Source organism: Pelophylax lessonae (genome assembly GCF_965119305.1).
Source record: "Pelophylax lessonae genome assembly, chromosome: 4".
NCBI lineage: Eukaryota > Metazoa > Chordata > Amphibia > Anura > Ranidae > Pelophylax > Pelophylax lessonae.
Window position 1 is genome coordinate 586,469,962 of NC_138771.1, and position 18,266 is coordinate 586,488,227.

Sequence of the window (18,266 nt, forward strand, 5' to 3'; positions counted from 1 at the left end):
AAAAGTTATTGCGTTTACTAACAAAGGGAAAGATTTTTGTCATTTTTGGTGTTTTTTTTAACGAGTAATGGCGGCGATCTGCGTTTTTTTTTTGCGGGACTGCGACATTGCGGCGGACAGATCGGACCCTTGACTGACATTTTTGACACTTTAGGGGTTACCAGTGATATTACTACAGTAATCAGTGCTATACGTATGCACTGTTACTGTAAAAATTACACTGGCAGGGAAGGGTTTAACTGTATTGGAGAGGGAGGGGTTAAGTGTGTCCTAGGGGCATGCTTCTAACTGTGATGGGACATGGCTACTGGTCTAAGAACAGAGATCAACGGTCTTACATAGTAGAACTGTCTGATCTCCATTTTTACACAGGGGAGAATGACAGTCGGCTTGTTTACATTAGCCGCCTGCCTTTCTCCCTTCCCGGCGAACGATCGCGAGTGACCGGCGGACATCGGGTCCGCCGGTCACACGCACTGACTTGTTAGGGAACGAGCCGCGGCGGGCGCGTGCCTCAGCGGTCGCGCGCTCGCCCGCTATTGGCTCATAAGCCAGTGACAGGCTAGTGACGTACCGGTACGTCACTTTGCCTGGCCGGGGCTGACCGCCGCAGTATATGTACTTGCGGCGGTCGGCAAGTGGTTAACCACAGGCCAATCTTTTGCAATACGGCACTGCATTATTTTAACTGACAATTGCACGGTCATGCAACGCTGTACTTTTTCCCCCCAAAAATAGAGCTTTCTTTTGGTGGTATTTGATCACCACTGGGTGGTATTTGTTTACCACCCAATAGGAGTATACTGTATTGATTGGTTTACGCAAACATTATAGCGTCTACAAACTATGGGTAATAATTATGGAATTTTTACTTTTTTTATACTGGTAATGCAACTAGTGTCACTGCGATATTGCGGTGGACATTTGGACACTGGCACTTTTGACACCTTGCGGGAACCAGTGACAAATACAGTGATCAGTGCTAAAAATATGCACTAATGACACTGACACTGGCTGGAAAGGGTAAATATCTATGGTGATGAAAGGGTTAACTGTGCCTAGCCAGTGTTTTTACTGTGTGAGGTGCTTTTACTAAGGGAAGAGATGGATTTTCCCTCCTGCTTTGCAGGAACACACAATCCATCCTTTCCCCTGTGAGAACTGAGATCTGCCTTGTTTACATAGGCAGATCTCAGTTCTGTGTGTTTTACCAACGATCGGCGAGTGCCGGCGGACATCCAGTGCCTGGCGCCCGCAGATCGGCTTCTACTGTGAATAATCACAGCAGAAGTGGCCCCTGCAGGTGGAAGTGCAGAATCACATATACTTTATATACGTGATTCTGCACGGGAGAGCCCTCCGTAGCAGTTTATACCACTTTAATACCTAAAAAGTTTTCCCTAGAAATATTTGGTAATTACCAAAAAATCTTTCTGCTGTTAAAGTAGAGCTATAGGCAAAGCTTTTTTTTTTTTTTTTTTTTTCATTTTGGATAGAGTAAGGGAGGGTTATAACCCCTGTTAGTTTATTTTTTGCAATCTGTGTCCCATTGGGGAGATTTCTCTTTACTGTCTGTCCCAAAGCCAAAACAGGAAGTGGGAAGAAATCCCTACAAATAAGAAAATCCTTTGGGGAACCAAAGGTCACCAGAACAAGTGTTTCCAATGGAAGATTTCCCCTCTATTACTTTTCTGTGGAACACCCAAAATTTAGGATTTTCTTCAGGGGCGGACTGAGCAGTCGGGCACTTCGGACGTGGTCCGAGGGCCCGGCCGGTTAGGGGCCCGCCGCAAAGTACAGAATTAATTCACCCGATGTTGTCTCTCAGAGACAACATCGAGCCATACCGGGGCTAAGTGGGAAGAGGGGAGGGGCCCGGCAGCCGGCGCTACTTTAGTGGGAGGAGGGGCCCGGCGCTGCCTACTTCACTCCTGCGCCAGATGCAGGGCAGAGAGGCAGCCTCAGCTAGAAGACTCCGCCCCCTCTCTTCAGCCATCAAGGCATGGATCACTGGACCCTGTTCAGCAGCACACACAGACAATCGCCGCTGAACTGGAGGGCATGTGAGATGAGGGGGAGTCCGGGGAAGAGCCTGAAGCCGATTTAGGCAAGGGGGAGTGGCCTAATCACGAGGGGGAGGAGCCCTGAGAGACAAGGGGAGGAGCCTGAAGATGAGGGAGAGGAGCCTGGAGACGAGTGAGTCCAGGGGGGAGGGGCGCAGTGGCACTGATACCACCACAGATGAAGATTTCTCCATATCATCTCTTGAAGGTAGGGCATGCAAAATGTATATATCTTTATGCTGTCATAATCTGGCTGTGAATATTATTGTACCAGCCACCCCTTGTGCCATGCCCACAGTCTCTGACCACACATTGTGCCATGCCCACAGTCTCTGACCAACCATTGTGCCATGCCCACAGTCTCTGACCAACCAGTGTGCCATGCCCACAGTCTCTGACCACCCATTGTGCCATGCCCACAGTCTCTGACCGCCCCTTTTGCCATGCCCGCAGTCTCTGACTGCCCCTTGTGCCATGCCCACAGTCTCTGACCGCCCCTTGTGCCATTCCCGCAGTCTCTGACTGCCCCTTGTGCCATGCCCGCAGTTTGTGCCATGCCCACAGTCTCAAACCATCCCTTGTGCCATGCCTGCAGTCTGTCTGCCCCTTGTGCCGTGCCCACAGTCTCTGACCACCCATTGTGCCATGTCCACAGTCTCTGACCACCCATTGTGCCATGCCCACAGTCTCTGACCAACCATTGTGCCATGCCCACAGTCTCTGACCAACCATTGTGCCATGCCCACAGTCTATGACCACCCATTGTGCCATGTCCACAGTCTGACCACCCATTGTGCCATGCCCGCAGTCTCTGACCGCCCCTTGTGCCATTCCCGCAGTCTCTGACTGCCCCTTGTGCCATGCCCGCAGTTTGTGCCATGCCCACAGTCTCAAACCATCCCTTGTGCCATGCCTGCAGTCTGTCTGCCCCTTGTGCCATGCCCACAGTCTCTGACCACCCATTGTGCCATGTCCACAGTCTCTGACCACCCATTGTGCCATGCCCACAGTCTCTGACCAACCATTGTACCATGCCCACAGTCTCTGACCAACCATTGTGCCATGCCCACAGTCTATGACCACCCATTCTGCCATGTCCACAATCTCTGACCACCCATTGTGCCATGCCCACAGTCTCTGACCACCCATTGTGCCATGCCCACAGTCTCTGACCACCCATTGTGCCATGCCCACAGTCTCTGACCAACCATTGTGCCATGCCCACAGTCTCTGACTGCCCCTTTTGCCATGCCCACAGTCTCTGACTGCCCCTTGTGCCATGCCCGCAGTCTCTGACTGCCCCTTGTGCCATGCCCGCAGTTTGTGCCATGCCCACAGTCTCAAACCATCCCTTGTGCCATGCCTGCAGTCTTGGTCTGCCCCTTGTGCCATGTCCACAGTCTCTGACCATCTCTTGTGCATTGTATGCAGTCTCTGTGGACAGTAATGTAAGAGGGAGCTCTATGGACTCTTGTGTAAAGGGGGCTGTGGTGACCAGAGACTCTTTTACATCAGAGTTTTCCTTTACACCAGAGTCTATAGCAAAGCCTCTTACATCAGAGTCCACAATGTTCTCTTTTATGTCAGGGTCCTCAGAGTTCCCACTTACACTGTGAAGGAAAACCCTGTGTTGGGTTTTATTAACCTGACCTTCATATAAATGGCAAAATACGTTTTTAGCCTTTTGTTATACCTAAAACACATTGCTAATCACACTAGTAACATGTGCGAACAATATATAGCTTAAATATTGATATTTGCACTGTTTTGCACTGAAATTAGCCATTTTATGTAATTTTTTTAATTGTCTGTAAAAAATGTGGCTCTGTTAGTAAATTTGATGTGGCTCTGTCTTGTAAATTTTGTACACCCTCTCAGTAAATTTCACTCAGGAGGGTTGGCAACACTGCACCCCATTATAGTGTCCCCCCCTCAACTATGTATCCTGAGCGCTGCTTTCCCATCTCCTGCGTCTGGGCCTGGCATAGCAGGTGCTGCCCTTCTTCTGGAGGCAGAATGTGGGTGTGGCTGGAGGCGGGGCAAGGGTTGACTGGAGGCGGAACATGGGTGGGGCCTGGAAAGGGGCCCTTAATTTATTTTGCCCGGGGGCCCTGAGGGTTCTCAGTCCACCCCTGATTTTCTTTTACTTTCACGTTCAATGATAATGGTAAATAGGACAAAGAGGATGAATCTCCCTAACGGGGGCACAGGCAGCAAGGACAAACACTAACAGGTGTTCTAATTACTCTCCACTCAATCCAAAACTAAAACAAAAAAACATTTTGTCTTTAGTTATACTTGAAATTGGTTTAGGTGTTTTTTATGCCACATTGATATAAGCATTTATAACAAGACTAGACTTATACAAAGCATGTATTATTTAGCACTAACTGTATTTATGACTTTGGAGATTTGCATATTGGATAGGAAGAATAAGATACATAGGATACATAGGAGAAATACATAGGAGAAATAGAAAATGCCCATCATATGGCAGGGTGACAAATCCTGTATTCTTATATATCTGCACAATACACAAGTCAATGAGTGTGTTCCCCAGCAGGCATTCGGTGAATAGACTATTTGTTTGTCTGTTGAACCTTTTTTCTAATTAAAGGGTTGTTTCACTTTTGCCAAAAAGCTGCCTATGCAGGTAGGGTGCCTGTAGATAAAAATAAACTGTGCAGCTTTGTCTAAAGTTGGATAATGTGCTTGCTATAGGCATAGGCCATTTACGCACCTCCTGAAGCCTGGCCGAAAAAACTCAGAGATGGCATCATCCCGACCTGCCTTGTTGCTATTCTGTTACTAGGACACTCCCAGCCATTACTGTTCACTCCCACCATCACAGGATTGAGCTCTCAAACCCTTACACAATAGAGGTCCACTATCTCCCCTGTGCAAGCCTTACTAAACACAGAGCTATTGAGACAGGGGAGAGAAAGCGCATGCAAAGAGTTTGATTCGGCTGGTGTGTCTTAGCAATGTCCCAGCAACAAGGCAGGATGGGAGGATGCAACCTCTGGGAGTTTTTGGCCAGGCTTCGGAAGGTATGTAAATGGCATACAACTATAGCAAGGACGTTCTATAACTTTGGTCAAAACTGCACAGTTTGTTTTTATTTACAGGAGCCCCTTAGCAGCATAGGCAGTTTTTTGGTAAAGGTGAATGAACAATTTAACTAGATAGTCCAATACTCTCCATCTGATCTATGTCATGAAGCAGGTATTATGGGTAGTTGGGTTCATTACAATAGGCCCTGCTACTTGAGTCTGTCTGCCTTTTTAGCTGCAGGTGCTACCAGACATTATTGTGTAGCTATTTTAGGCAAGGTTTACATTGGTGGTTGGGGTTGGTAAAAACACATGGCTAAACCATGTTTTTACCACTCCCTTTAGGATGCAAAAGCATTGGGAGTGGGTGTACAGATGCGGCAGCACAAATTATACCCCCTGTTGCATTAGGTGAAAAGTATAGCTAGCTGAACTGGACCCATTCAACAGTGGTGCTGGTTTTCAGGGGTTAAATTAGTCATTTAGGAGGTGAAATATGTGTGTGTGTATATATACCCCTACACAGAAGTTCAGATGTCATGCCTGACTCCAAACATGTCCTCAAAAAAGCCCTATAAACGCCTGCAACAAAAAGCAGGGTGACAGGGGCGAAGCCACTATCCGGTTCTATAAGTGTTCTAAGAGAAATGATCTTTTCTCTATAGCGGTCACCCTGACATGGAAGGGTTTTGTCACCCTGCCATAGCAGTCAGAGTCAGTTAATTCTACACTACACTACGGTCCCCTTACACTTAACACTTTCCCTATAGAAACTAGATTATTAAATCTAACTATAGTGGAAAATAGCACCCTAACTACCCTAGATATCCCTTTCCTCACACTAATAATTGCTAAATGACACTTTGAGAGCAGAAGTAACAGAACTGCTTCCACTCTCTTCCACAGCCCTGTATTAAAATGGTAGAGATTTGGCGGGGCTATCTTATATACTGGGGGGCGTATTCACTAATGATTGGCCTCTGGACCCCCTAGTCACTCCAATCACATTCCTAGCATTCTCCTGCCCCCTCAATTGGCTTTTGCTGATGGTTCTGGTCCAATCACGGGCTTTTAAAGCCCAGTTCCTGTCCCATTGCATTTTGGTCGGTTCTGGTTGCCGAATTCCTAACTTTTTCAGCAAAACGTTCGGAATTCGGCCGAACCTTTAACAGTCATTGTTCGGGTCGAACCAATGGTTGACCCGAACCGTTCGATCATCCCTAGTGGTGATCAGAAATACTGTTGCTGGTTGCACTGGTCTGGTGATACTACTGGTTTGGCAGTGATCAGGAACACTGTTGCTGACTTACACTTGTCTAATGTGGTGCCCGATCAGGAACACTGTTTCTGGCTGCACTGGTCTGGCAATACTCTGACTGAGGTGTTGGCAATCAGGGAAACTATGGCTAGCTTCACTGGTATGGTGACACTGTACTGGTGTGGTAGCAATCAGTGACACTGTTGCTGGCTGCAGTGCTCTAGCGTCAATGTACAGGTGTGGTGCCAATCAATGACACTGGCTGGCTGCACTGGTATGGTGACACTGTACTGGTGTGGCTAGTGATCAGGGACACTGGCTGGCTGCTTTGGTTACACTTTGTTTTTTAAAAAAAGTGCCGATCACTATGAGAAACACTCTGTTTCCTCTCACAGCCGATCGGTGCGAGAGGAAACAGAGTGCTGACTGCAACATGCAGCTTTTGTGTACCAGATATGACACACTGATCACATGGTACAGGGCCCGTTGTTCCGTGAGAATTACCTACCCGTGAGAAAAACCTACCCCTCGTCACTTCCGGTACACGGCACTGTATGTAACGCGGCGTGTACATTAAAACAGCTGTGCTGCAATAACAGTCATCTCCACTCCTGTCCCTGTCACTTCCCTCATCTCGGCTAGTAAATATAAAAGCGGCGGCGGGTGTATGAGAACATAAATCACGGAGCCGCCAGCCGCTTTTATATTTACTAGCCGAGATGAGGGAAGTCACAGGGAAAGGAGTGGAGATGACTTATATTGCAGCCGACATGTTTTAATGTAAGCGCGGCGTGGGTAGTTTTTTTCCACGGATCAGTCATAATATCCTACTAGTGCGCATGCGCGCTACTCAGCTCCTCAGCTTTTACATTAGGTTGCCGGCGCTCTGAGCATGCGCACTGCTGCGCTGCTCAGCTGTTCCTGGCCGGAAGTGACGAGGGTAGGTTTTTCTCACGGGGTAGGTAATTCTCACGTTACACCGTCCCTACCCTGTGATCTGCTGTGTCCAGTGGGCACAGTGATCACAGAGCCTGCTCCTGCGCACGCTAAAGGGTGTGCATAAGCAGTGCAAGGGGAAGGCCGTTTTCAAACATTTTCCTCCCTCAGGAATTAGCCAACCAACAACGCCCGGGTGGCAAGTGGTTAAAAATGTTCTGGTAACCAGCCACATGGATAGATAGTGGTTTTATTTAAGGATGTTGAGGCATTGATTTTTGTTCTGAGGAAATTGTTTTGGTGTTTGCAGTTGTGGGGACTTTTATGCTTATTACACCACATACAAAATCATTCATAGGAATTTCCTTTTTTTTTAATTACACAATCTGGCTTTTTGTAACAGATATTATTTCTCTGTTCAACAGATTCTAAAAGGTTATAAGAGATCAACTAAGCCTGATGACAACACAAAATCAATGAAGATCCCAGAACAAGTTAGATTTCTGTGTCTGATTACTACATGTTTTTGTTTAGAGTTGCTTTTTCGAAGCTCTTAAAATATTTGAACTAGTGACACACGCAAAAGAATAGGGTCAGGCTTAAAGTGGATGTGTGGTCAGGCTATGGGCATTCAAGCTTTTACATATCCTTGACAAGCAGTAAGCAAGATTTACAATGAGCCCTTGCTGACCTCTGTACTTACAGGCATTATGGAGTATTTCATTCTCAAGGTTCACAGCAGAAGCAGTGACATTATTCCCCTGCCTTCAACCCAGCAGTGACTCAGAAGCTCAGCTCCCCATCTTCCTCGCTCTGTAGGGAAGAAACAGCCTTTCAATCCCTAAAGTAAACCCAAAAAGGGCTCTGGGAGGAGGCAGAGCTGAGACTTTTGTGATTCTGCTCTGAAGTTTGAAGATTAACCACTTTACCACCGGAGGATTTTCCTGCTTAACGTCCAGGCCACTTTTTGCAACTTGGCACTGCGCGAATTTAACTGACAATTGCGCGGTCATGCAACCCTTTACATAAACAAAATTTACGTCCTTTTTTTCCCACAAACAGAGCTTCGTTTTGGTGGTATTTGATCATTTCATTTTTTGCGATATTAATAAAAAAAGAGCGAAAATTTTGCGAAAAAATTGACATTTTCTACTTTGACAGTTAAAAAATATCCAATATATTACATTTTTGTCATATATTTAGGCCAAAATGTATTTAGCTACATGTCTTTGACAAAAAAATTCTCAATGAGCGTATTTTTAACCGCTTTAAGACCGGAAGATTTTACCCCATTCCTGACCAGGCTATATTTTGCGATTTGGCACTGCGTTACTTTAACGGACAATTGTGCGGTTGTGCGACACTGTACCCAAATTAAATTTATGTCCTTTTTTCCCCCACAAATAGAGCTTTCTTTTGGTGATATTTGATCACCTGTGCGATTTTTAATTTTTGAAAAAAAAGAGCGACAATTTTGAAAATAAAAACAATATTTTTTACATTCTGATATATAACATTCCCCCCAAAAAAATGTATAAATCAAAATTTTTAACATTTTAGGCCAATTTGTTTTCTGCTACAAATTTTTGGTAAAAAAAAAATCACAATAAGCGTATTTTGATTGGTTTGCGCAAAAGTTACTGCGTTTACTAACTACGGGAAAGATTTGTCATTTTTATTGTTTATGTTTTTTACTAGTAATGGCAGCGATCTGCGAATTATTTTTTTTTGCGGGACTGCGACATTGCGGCGGACAGATCGGACCCCCTAACTGACATTTTTGACACTTTTGGGGGTACCAGTGACATTACTATAGTAATCAGTGTTATAAATATGCACTGTTACTGTAATAATGACACTGGCAGAGAAGGGGTTAACTTTATTGGTGATCAAGGGGTTAAATGTATGCCTCATGCTTACTGACGTGTGTGGGGGGAGGGGATTGTGCGACAGAGACACAGATCGCAGGTTCAGCGATGCTGAATCCTGTAATCTGTCATTGTCTGTCACATAAGAGATCCGCCCGCTTTGTTTACACAAGCGGGTGGATTTCCTCACTCGATCCCCGACGATCGGGGAAGAGCGGCGGTGATCACCGCCTCTTCTCCTCCCCTGGCCCGACTCCCGCTGTGTCTGAATACGGCGGGAGCAAGCCTCCGGCGGCGCACACGCACCATCAAGAGAGGGGAGAGTCTGGTGATGTAGGTCTACGTCGCCAGACCTTAACAAGCCACTTTGCTGCAGTAGCAGCACAGTGACCAGTAGTAAAGTGGTTAAATATTTTAAAGCATCTGAAGATACTGAGATCCCTGAGGGATTCTTTTAAAGCTTATTTATGGCCTAACTAGACTAAGTAACTACCATAGAATGCTATTTGATATTATGGTTTAAATGTTCTTCAGCAAATCTAAAACTGACCTACATGGCGGAAGTGATGAGTCAGTCAGAGGCTCGCTGAGAGGCTGAACCAGATGCCGGTCCAGGCATGTGGGTGGATCCCGACTTCATTGTCGCAATCTTGTCTGAGCCTGGACCGGTTCCGTGACGTCAGCCGACAGCAGGCTTCAGCCCACTGTCTGCTGAAAACGGGACACAGGATTGGGAAACAAACTGCACTCCTGTGATCCACAGGAAAACAAGCTTTGGCTGTACTTCTCCTTTTATGAAGACCAATATTAACCACTTGCTTACCGGGCACTTATACCCCCTTCCTGACCAGGCCAGTTTTCAGCTTTCAGTGCTGTCACACTTTAAATGATAATTGCGTGGTCATGCAACACTGTACCCATATGACATTTTTATCTTTTTTCTCACACAAATAGAGTTTTATTTTGGGGGTATTTAATATCCACTGGGTTTTTTATTTTTTACTAAACAAACAAAAACATACTGAAAACTTTAAACTTTTTTTTTTAGTTTGTTATAACATTTTTCAAACTGGTAATTTTTCTTCTTTACTGATGTGCGCTGATGAGCATTTCAAGGGGGCCCTGGTGGGCACTGATGAGGCAGCACTGATGGGCACTGATCAGGAGCACTGATGAGGCTGCACTAATTGGTGGCACTGATAGGTGGCACTGAAGGGCACTTGTACGCAGCACTAATAAGTGTCACTGGTGGGCACTGAAAGGTGGCACTGATGGGAACAGATTAGCAGCACTGGTGGGCACTGAGGGGACCTATGTCCCTGTAACAGAAGCTGATTAAAAGCTCTCTTTATCCTCACGCTGTCAGGGTGAAAAAAAAAAAAAAGCCAATACCCGGCTTCTGTTTACTTCTGTGATCGAATGTCATTGGTTGACAGCTGATCATGTGGTAAAGGGCCGCTGTGATTGGCCCTTTACCCTGATCTGTGATCAGCCGAGTCGCAAGGATGCCCTCCCGTCATTTGTCGTGCCTCCCGTCTTTTGGCTATAGTGCGGGCGGGAAGTGGTTAAATTTCTCACTTTGAAAGCCTTACTTAAGTGTCCAGCCCCAATTTTTTTCATGGCATCTTTTACACACTCTACCTTTTCAAACGTTTTCCTGCTTCTTTTATGACACGAATAGACTCATCACCCCCAGAGACACTGAAAATAGTTTTGAAGTTTCCAAATCCTCATCTGACTCTTGACCTTATGTTAATCTTACAGCTTTGTTACAGTCTAATAGTTTGGGAAGCAGTAGCAACATTTTCTATAGCACTCCTCAGTAGTAGAGATGGGCTCGGGGGTGTTTGGGGTCCCACCTGCCTGATCCCACCAGGAAGCCCACATTGCTCACGGCTAATCACAGGCAGCGGGACATTTTGCGATCTGTGCAGCTGCGGACCGGGAAATGTCTCACTGCCTGTGATTAGCCATGTTCAGTGTCGGCTTCCTGGTGAGATCAGGCAATTGGGATCCCGAACACCCCCGCGCCCTTTCTTACTCAGTATGGATGAGCTTGGCTTCAGTCTGAACCTGGAAGTTAACTCTTATTGCTGGACCAATGAGCTGTGGGTGGGGGATTCCCTGCCCCACAGCTGCATGTATACAAAGGGGCAGGCATGTTTTTGACATCATTGACCTAATATGGGCATATGGCCGTGTTAGGTCAATTACATTGACCTCGCCATGTTCCTATATTAAGTAAATTATGTCCCTAGCATCCATGCCCCTTTGTGTAAATCAGTTTTCTGAAACAAGAATCTCTCACCTGCATCTCGTTGACCCAAAAATGACAACCGCCTGGGTTCTGAAGACCGTGGCCTTATGCTGGCCATACACTATATGAAAAACCGTCCGAAATTCAGTAATTTAGACAGTTCTTTTATTTTTTGGCGAATTAATGTGTACGAATTGGTAATCGGTTGTGATGTTTTTGAGCCGAATAAACGAAGGACAAGTTTGGAAATTTTCTGCCAAACTAACGATAAATTGAAAGGTTAATATATTTCTCGTCCAAACTGTTTGCACTAGGCATATGTGAAAAAAATAAAACCGGATTCATTTATGTTCATTGAATGATTTATCGGTCATTACATAATGGCACGATCGTTTGCTCCCACAGCTGAGTGTTTGTTTTTCGAAAATGAGTTTGAACGATTTCTCGTATAGTGTATGGCCAGCATTAGACTGAACCAAAATCTGAACTCAAGCTCATCAATACTCCTTAGGAACCACTTGAGGCCATGTGAGGGGCTAAGCTTGCTTAAAGCAGAAATAACATTTTAATAAATGCAAACAATCTAAAATTCAATTTTACAGGGAAGCATACTTTTACTGTTATATTTTGCATTATCTTTATTGCATATTATCTATGTACTATCTTACCTTGTGTGTTACCTTACCTTAGGGTTTCCCCTGATAGGAGGTGATGAGGGGGGGCTTTCATTACCTCAGGTTCACTTTCAAGTTTTTTGTAGGAACAATTTTTGTATTTTTTATGTGGAACTGCCCCTGTAATAGGACATATTATATATATATATATATATTATAGGGCATATAAAAATACTTGAAATTATGTATTAATGAATAAAGAGCTAAAGTAATATTGGCCAGGAACTCTTCTTTAGGCTAAATTTAGGCCGTTGATAAAAGGTGGTGCTTGAAACAGGCTATTGATACTTGCTGAGTGCTTCATAAATAGGAATAGAAAAGTGTACACTAAGCTAAATTGCTAAAATAGTACTAACATGTAACCATGAGACAAAGTTATTATATATAAGTCTAGGTGCAGCAGCTGTCCCATATGGTCTAGTGGTTAGGATTCCTGGCAGTATGGGAAGGCATGTTTTGCATTCTACCATAAATGAATCGCTTGCCAACTGCCTGCCCGCAGATCGTATTGCCACAGTCATGTAACTGTACGTCGGCACTGTTTTCCAGGTTGAGAGTGCACGCGTTGCCCCTGGCCGAATACCGCTGTATTTGGACACAGCAGGATTTTGTCAACAGGTTTCAGCCAATGATTCATGGCTGAGACCTGCTGATTGCCTGTGTCCAATGACAGCCCAGAGCCCTGTGTTGACAAACACACAGGGCTATGTACAGAGAGAACAATCTGTTTGTTTCTTGTCACTGCAAATGGAGAAGGAACAAACAATTATTTAGTAAAATGCAGCACATATTACACACATTAAAGTGATTGTAAACCCAGTGAAGTGACCAGCCTTAGAAGATACACAGAGATGAAACAAATCCTCCTACATAGGTTTTACTTGTTTATCTGCAGTCTTATCTTCCCTACACCCCTGCAAAAGGGCTGAAAAGTGTTAAAATCCTTTTGCATCTGTCTATCTCAGAGGAGGGGGCAGAGAGGCTGCAGTTACAGTGTGGGAAAGCTGATTGGCGAAAAGGAACACACACCCCTCCACATAGGCAGGGGAACGAAGGAAGATGCAGAGCTGTATTCTGAATAGACAAGCTCTGTGCTTATCTCCCTCCCCGACACAAATTTTATCTCATGTGTCTGGAAAACTTCTCAGAAATGACTAAGCACCAGAGAGAAACCACACTTAGATCTTTGGAGAGAGATAAGTAAACACTATAGATACTGTATATGTGCTTTGCTCAAATTCCATGACTGGGGTTTACAACTACTTTAAAACTTGTTAGGTACACACTTAACCCTTTGATTACTCCAAGATGTTAACCCCATCCCAGTCAGTGTCATTCGTACGGTGACAGTGTATAGTATTATCAATGATCACTGTATTCGTGTCACTGGTAATGTAAGTGTCAATTAGTCAGGTACCCCCCAGCCAGCGTTAGCAGAAATGGAATCTCAAACAATAAGCTGAATGTTTCTTCTGGTCATTTTACTGGCAGAGAAATTTCATAGCAGTGAATTTCACATGCTACTTGCATGATATTCTGTTTGGCTCAGCCCCACTTTATTGTAAGGTGACAAAATATGACCATAGTGGTTTTTCATTATACAGTTACCTTGAAAGCAAAATTCAGTGTTAGTGGTGCAGTACAAGAGTTACCTTTGTTCAAGCAATAACAGGTCCACACTGTCACCACCTTGGCCACCTTTGTTTCTTTTACTACCAGTCTCTTCCTTGTTAATCCATTATGTGCCCATTAATGATTCTACTCATGCACGTCTACAACAAAATTAGATTTCAGCACTTGTCTTCACACTTCATTATTCTATTGAGGAAGAAGAAAATGTGTTTACTCACAAGGCCTTGTTAAAGTATTCAACCCCAACTTTTTTCTTGGCAACTCTTACACGCTCTACCTTTTCAGAGGTTCCTTGCTTCTTTTATGACACGAATGGACACATCACCAACGAAGACACTGGAAAAAGTTTCAAAGTTTTCAAATGTTCATCTTGAGGCAGAGCAGTCAGTCTCTTAACCTTTTGCAAATCATATGGCTTTGTTATAGTCTAGGGCAGGCCATAGATGTTGCGATTTTTTTCTCTTGCAGGGTTGCAGGAAAGAAAATAGCTTAATTCCCCATCAACACAACCAGTGTTGATGGGGGAATCCCTCCTGCAGAATTTTTATTTCTGTCTGTGCCCCTCTTGCAGACCTCCCTCTAAGATGGTCATATGTGGTTCAAAATCTAAATTTGGCTGGTTCAGCAGAAACCAGATGAGTTTTGATCAGTGTGTAGTTGTCCCTGCTCTACAGAAGTGTATCTACTTCTGTCAAATGGACATGCTGAAAAACTTCTGTCTATCAGCAGCCAATCTTTGAAAAAAGACACCACTCCATCCAGTTCAACTTATGATGTATGTGTGTGTGTGTGTGTTTGCTGTTAACTGTACATTGTATACCCCTGTATGTTGTGGTCTTTAAGGTGCCCATCTAATAGTTTTTTTTAAACTATCGATGCTCCCTGCTGATACGACTGCTTGTGGAAGAGAATTCCACATCCTTACTGCTCTGACAGTAAGAAACCCTTTACACAGTTTAAGGTTAAACCGCTTTTCTTCTAATTTTAGTGAGTGGCCCCATGTCTTATTGAATTCCCTTTCTCTGAAAAGTTTGTTTCCTCTGCTAGGGTCACCAGTTTGGTATTTGTACATTGATATCATATCCCCTCTCTTCTCCAGAGAGCATAAGTTCAATGCTTGTAGTCTTTCCTCAAATGAAGTATTTGTAGCGGTGGTAGTAGAAGGAGATTGCACCTTGGTGAGCTCTGTGGCCATTTCCTGGACTTGATGGGATAAACGTCAAAGTTCCTGTGCAAACAACTGAGCTTGTGCAGGATCCATGATAGTCTTCCCTTTAAATGTGATAATGTCAGGCTAGGAGCAGATAGCAGGAAACAGTTCAGACGTGCTGATATGCAAGCAGTTCAATAAACAAGAGCACATTCCATGAGCAGATCTAAGCAGAGCAGGTCAGCTGGAACTTGTATTCACCGCTGCAGATGAAGGTAGAGGTTGGCTGGTGCCTGTGGTTCACAGCTGCAACTGTAGCAGATGGTTGGCTGGTACTTGTGGTTCACCGCTGCAGATGTAGCAGATGGTTGGCTGGTACTTGTGGTTCACCGCTGCAGATGTAGCAGATGGTTGGCTGGTACTTGTGGTTCACCGCTGCAGATGTAGCAGATGGTTGGCTGGTACTTGTTCACCGCTGCAGATATAACAGGAGATCAGGGCAGCCAAGTAGTAATGCTGAGTCTGGCACTATAGTAGAGTCAGGCAAAGCGTAGTCTAGACAAGCTGGGTCATACACAGGTAGATCAGAGTCCAAACGGTACAGAATCAGAAGCGAGCAAAGCAGGGTCAAAACTAGCCGGGTCATAAACGATATAGATAGAGCAGATATTAGCTGGGTCAAGCAGGTGCACACAAGGTAACAACGCTATCACGAGCACTGGTGGTATGCTGATACAGGTGATTTAAAGGTGAGCTGGCCAATCACCATTGATTCCCAGGCAAAGGCTGTGTCAGTTGAGGTTCAGTGGGTCTTAAAGGGATCCTAGTACTGACACATAGCTGATGTCTTCCATTCCCCTAATTATCTTTGTTGCTCTTTTCTTGGCTCTCTCTAGTTCCAGCACGTCCTTTCTGAGGATCGTTGCTCAGAACTGGATGGCATACTCAAGATGTGGCCGGACCAGAGTCTTGTAGAGTAGGGGGATTATCATTTTATCTTTGGAGTGAATCCCCTTTTTTATACATGCCAGTATTCTGTTGGCTTTGCTTGCAGCAGCTTGGCACGTACCCATATTACATGTTTATAATTTTTTCACACGAATATAACTTTCTTTTGATGATATTAACCACTTAAGCCCCGGAGGATTTGGCTGCTAAAGGACCAGGGTTTTTTTTGCGATTTTTTACTGCGTGACTTTAACGGACAATTGCGCGGTCGTGCGACGCTGTACCTAAACGAATTTGACGTCCTTTTTTTCCCACAAACAGAGCTTTCTTTTGGTGGTATTTGATCACCTGTGCGATTTTTTGATCACGCGCTATAAACAAAAAAAGAGCGTAAATTTTGCAAAAATAACAATATTTTTCACATTTTTTTATATGAAATTCCCCCAAAAAAAAAGTAAAAATCAAAATTTTTTAACATTTTTCGGCCAATTTGTTTTATGCTACCTATGTTTGGTAAAAAAAATCGCAAAAAGCGTATTTTGATTGGTTTGCGCAAAAGTTATCGCGTTTACTAACAAAGGGAAAGATTTTTGTCATTTTTGGTGTTTTTTTTTTTAACGCGTAATGGCGGCGATCTGCGATTTTTTTTCGGTACTGCGACATTGCGGCGGACAGATCGGACCCTTGACTGACATTTTTGACACTTTTGGGGTTACCAGTGACATTACTGCAGTAATCAGTGCTATACATATGCACTGTTACTGCAAAAATGACACTGGCAGGGAAGGGGTTAACTTTATTGGACAGGGAGGGGTTAAGTGTGTCCTAGGGGCGTGCTTCTAACTGTGTAGGGACATTCCTATTGGTGTAAAAGCAAAGATCCACCGTTCTACATAGTAGAACGGACAGATCTTCACTTTTACACAGGGAGAACTGACAGGCAGCTTGTTTACACAAGCTGCTCTGTCTTTCTCCCTTCACAGGAGCGATCGCAGTGTGACTGGCGGACATCGAGTCCGCCGGTCACACGCACTGACTTGCCTGTGAACGAGCCGCGGCGGGCGCGCGCCTCGGCGGGCGCGCGCCCGCCCGCGATAGGCTCGCAAGTCAGTGACAGGCGAGTGACGTACCGATACGTCACTCTGCCTGGCCGGGGCTGACCGCCGCAGTATATAGTCGTGCGGCGGTCGGCAACCGGTTAAATCACCACTGAGTTTTATTTTTTGCTAAATAAACAAAAAACCAACACCAACAATTTTGAAAAAAAAAAAAAAAAACACGTTCTTCTATGCTTCTGTGTTAAATCTTGGTGTCCAGATTCCCGACTTATCTTTATGACACTAAATACATCATAATAAAATTAGAAGGTCATTCATCGCAAAAAGATTTCAAATGGTTTATGTGTGACATCATAACTTTATTATCCTCAATACCTTGTGACTTAGGTTTGGAGTCATTGAAGTAATATTCAGATTTATATAGTGCATACTCCATAGATCTCAAACGTTATATTGGTGAGTATCCATTAACTCAGTGCTCCCCAACCTTTTTATCGCCGTGGACCGGTAAACGTTTGATCATTTTTCAGTGGCCCGCTTGTTTTGATTTAGGCTCGGTTTCCACTACCGCGGCTACGAAGTCGTGCTACTTCTAGCGCGACTTCATAGCTAAAGTTGTTTGCGCCTTTCAGTGAGACTTGTCCCTCATTATAGAGGGAAGTCGCACTGAAGCCGGCTCAAAAGTAGTGCACAAACTACTTTTGAAGTCGCCGCAACTCAAGTCGCGGCAGTGGAAACGGGCCAAATTGAAATCAATGACTTTTGACTTGCTGTGCGACTTGACATGTGTCAAGTCGCACAGCAAGTCGCACTAGTGGAAACCGAGCCTTAATAATTTTAATTTCATTGTATTTAAACAGTATGCCCCCTTTCAATGCAGAGATGCCAGCGTTTCCCCTTTCAATGCAGAGATGCCAGCGTTACCCCTTTCAATGCAGAGATGCCAGCGTGCCCCCTTTCAATGCAGAGATACCAGCGTTCCCCCTTTCAATGCAGAGATGCCAGCGTGCCCCCCAGCGAGACCAGTGCACTTACCTCAGGCAGCGGCGGTCTCTCCTCAGTCCCCCGGCGTCTCCTCGAGTCCTCAGTCCTCCCGCCTCCTCCTCGGCCAATGGCATGGGATTTGCCTTTCGGCCAATCAGGAAGCGGGAGGACCCGCTTCCTGATTGGCCAGGAGGAGGATCCGTGTGACAATAGAGAATTTTCATAATAAATAATAAAGGTATAATGGGTAGAAACAAATTCAGATTAGGGATCTGCTTTATAGAAGGTACATAGACCTCTGTAACCTCATGGATTCAGCAAATAAACCCCTCAGTGTAGAGAAACAAGTCAAAGCAGACTGGCATGGTGCAGTCTTTGTTTCTAT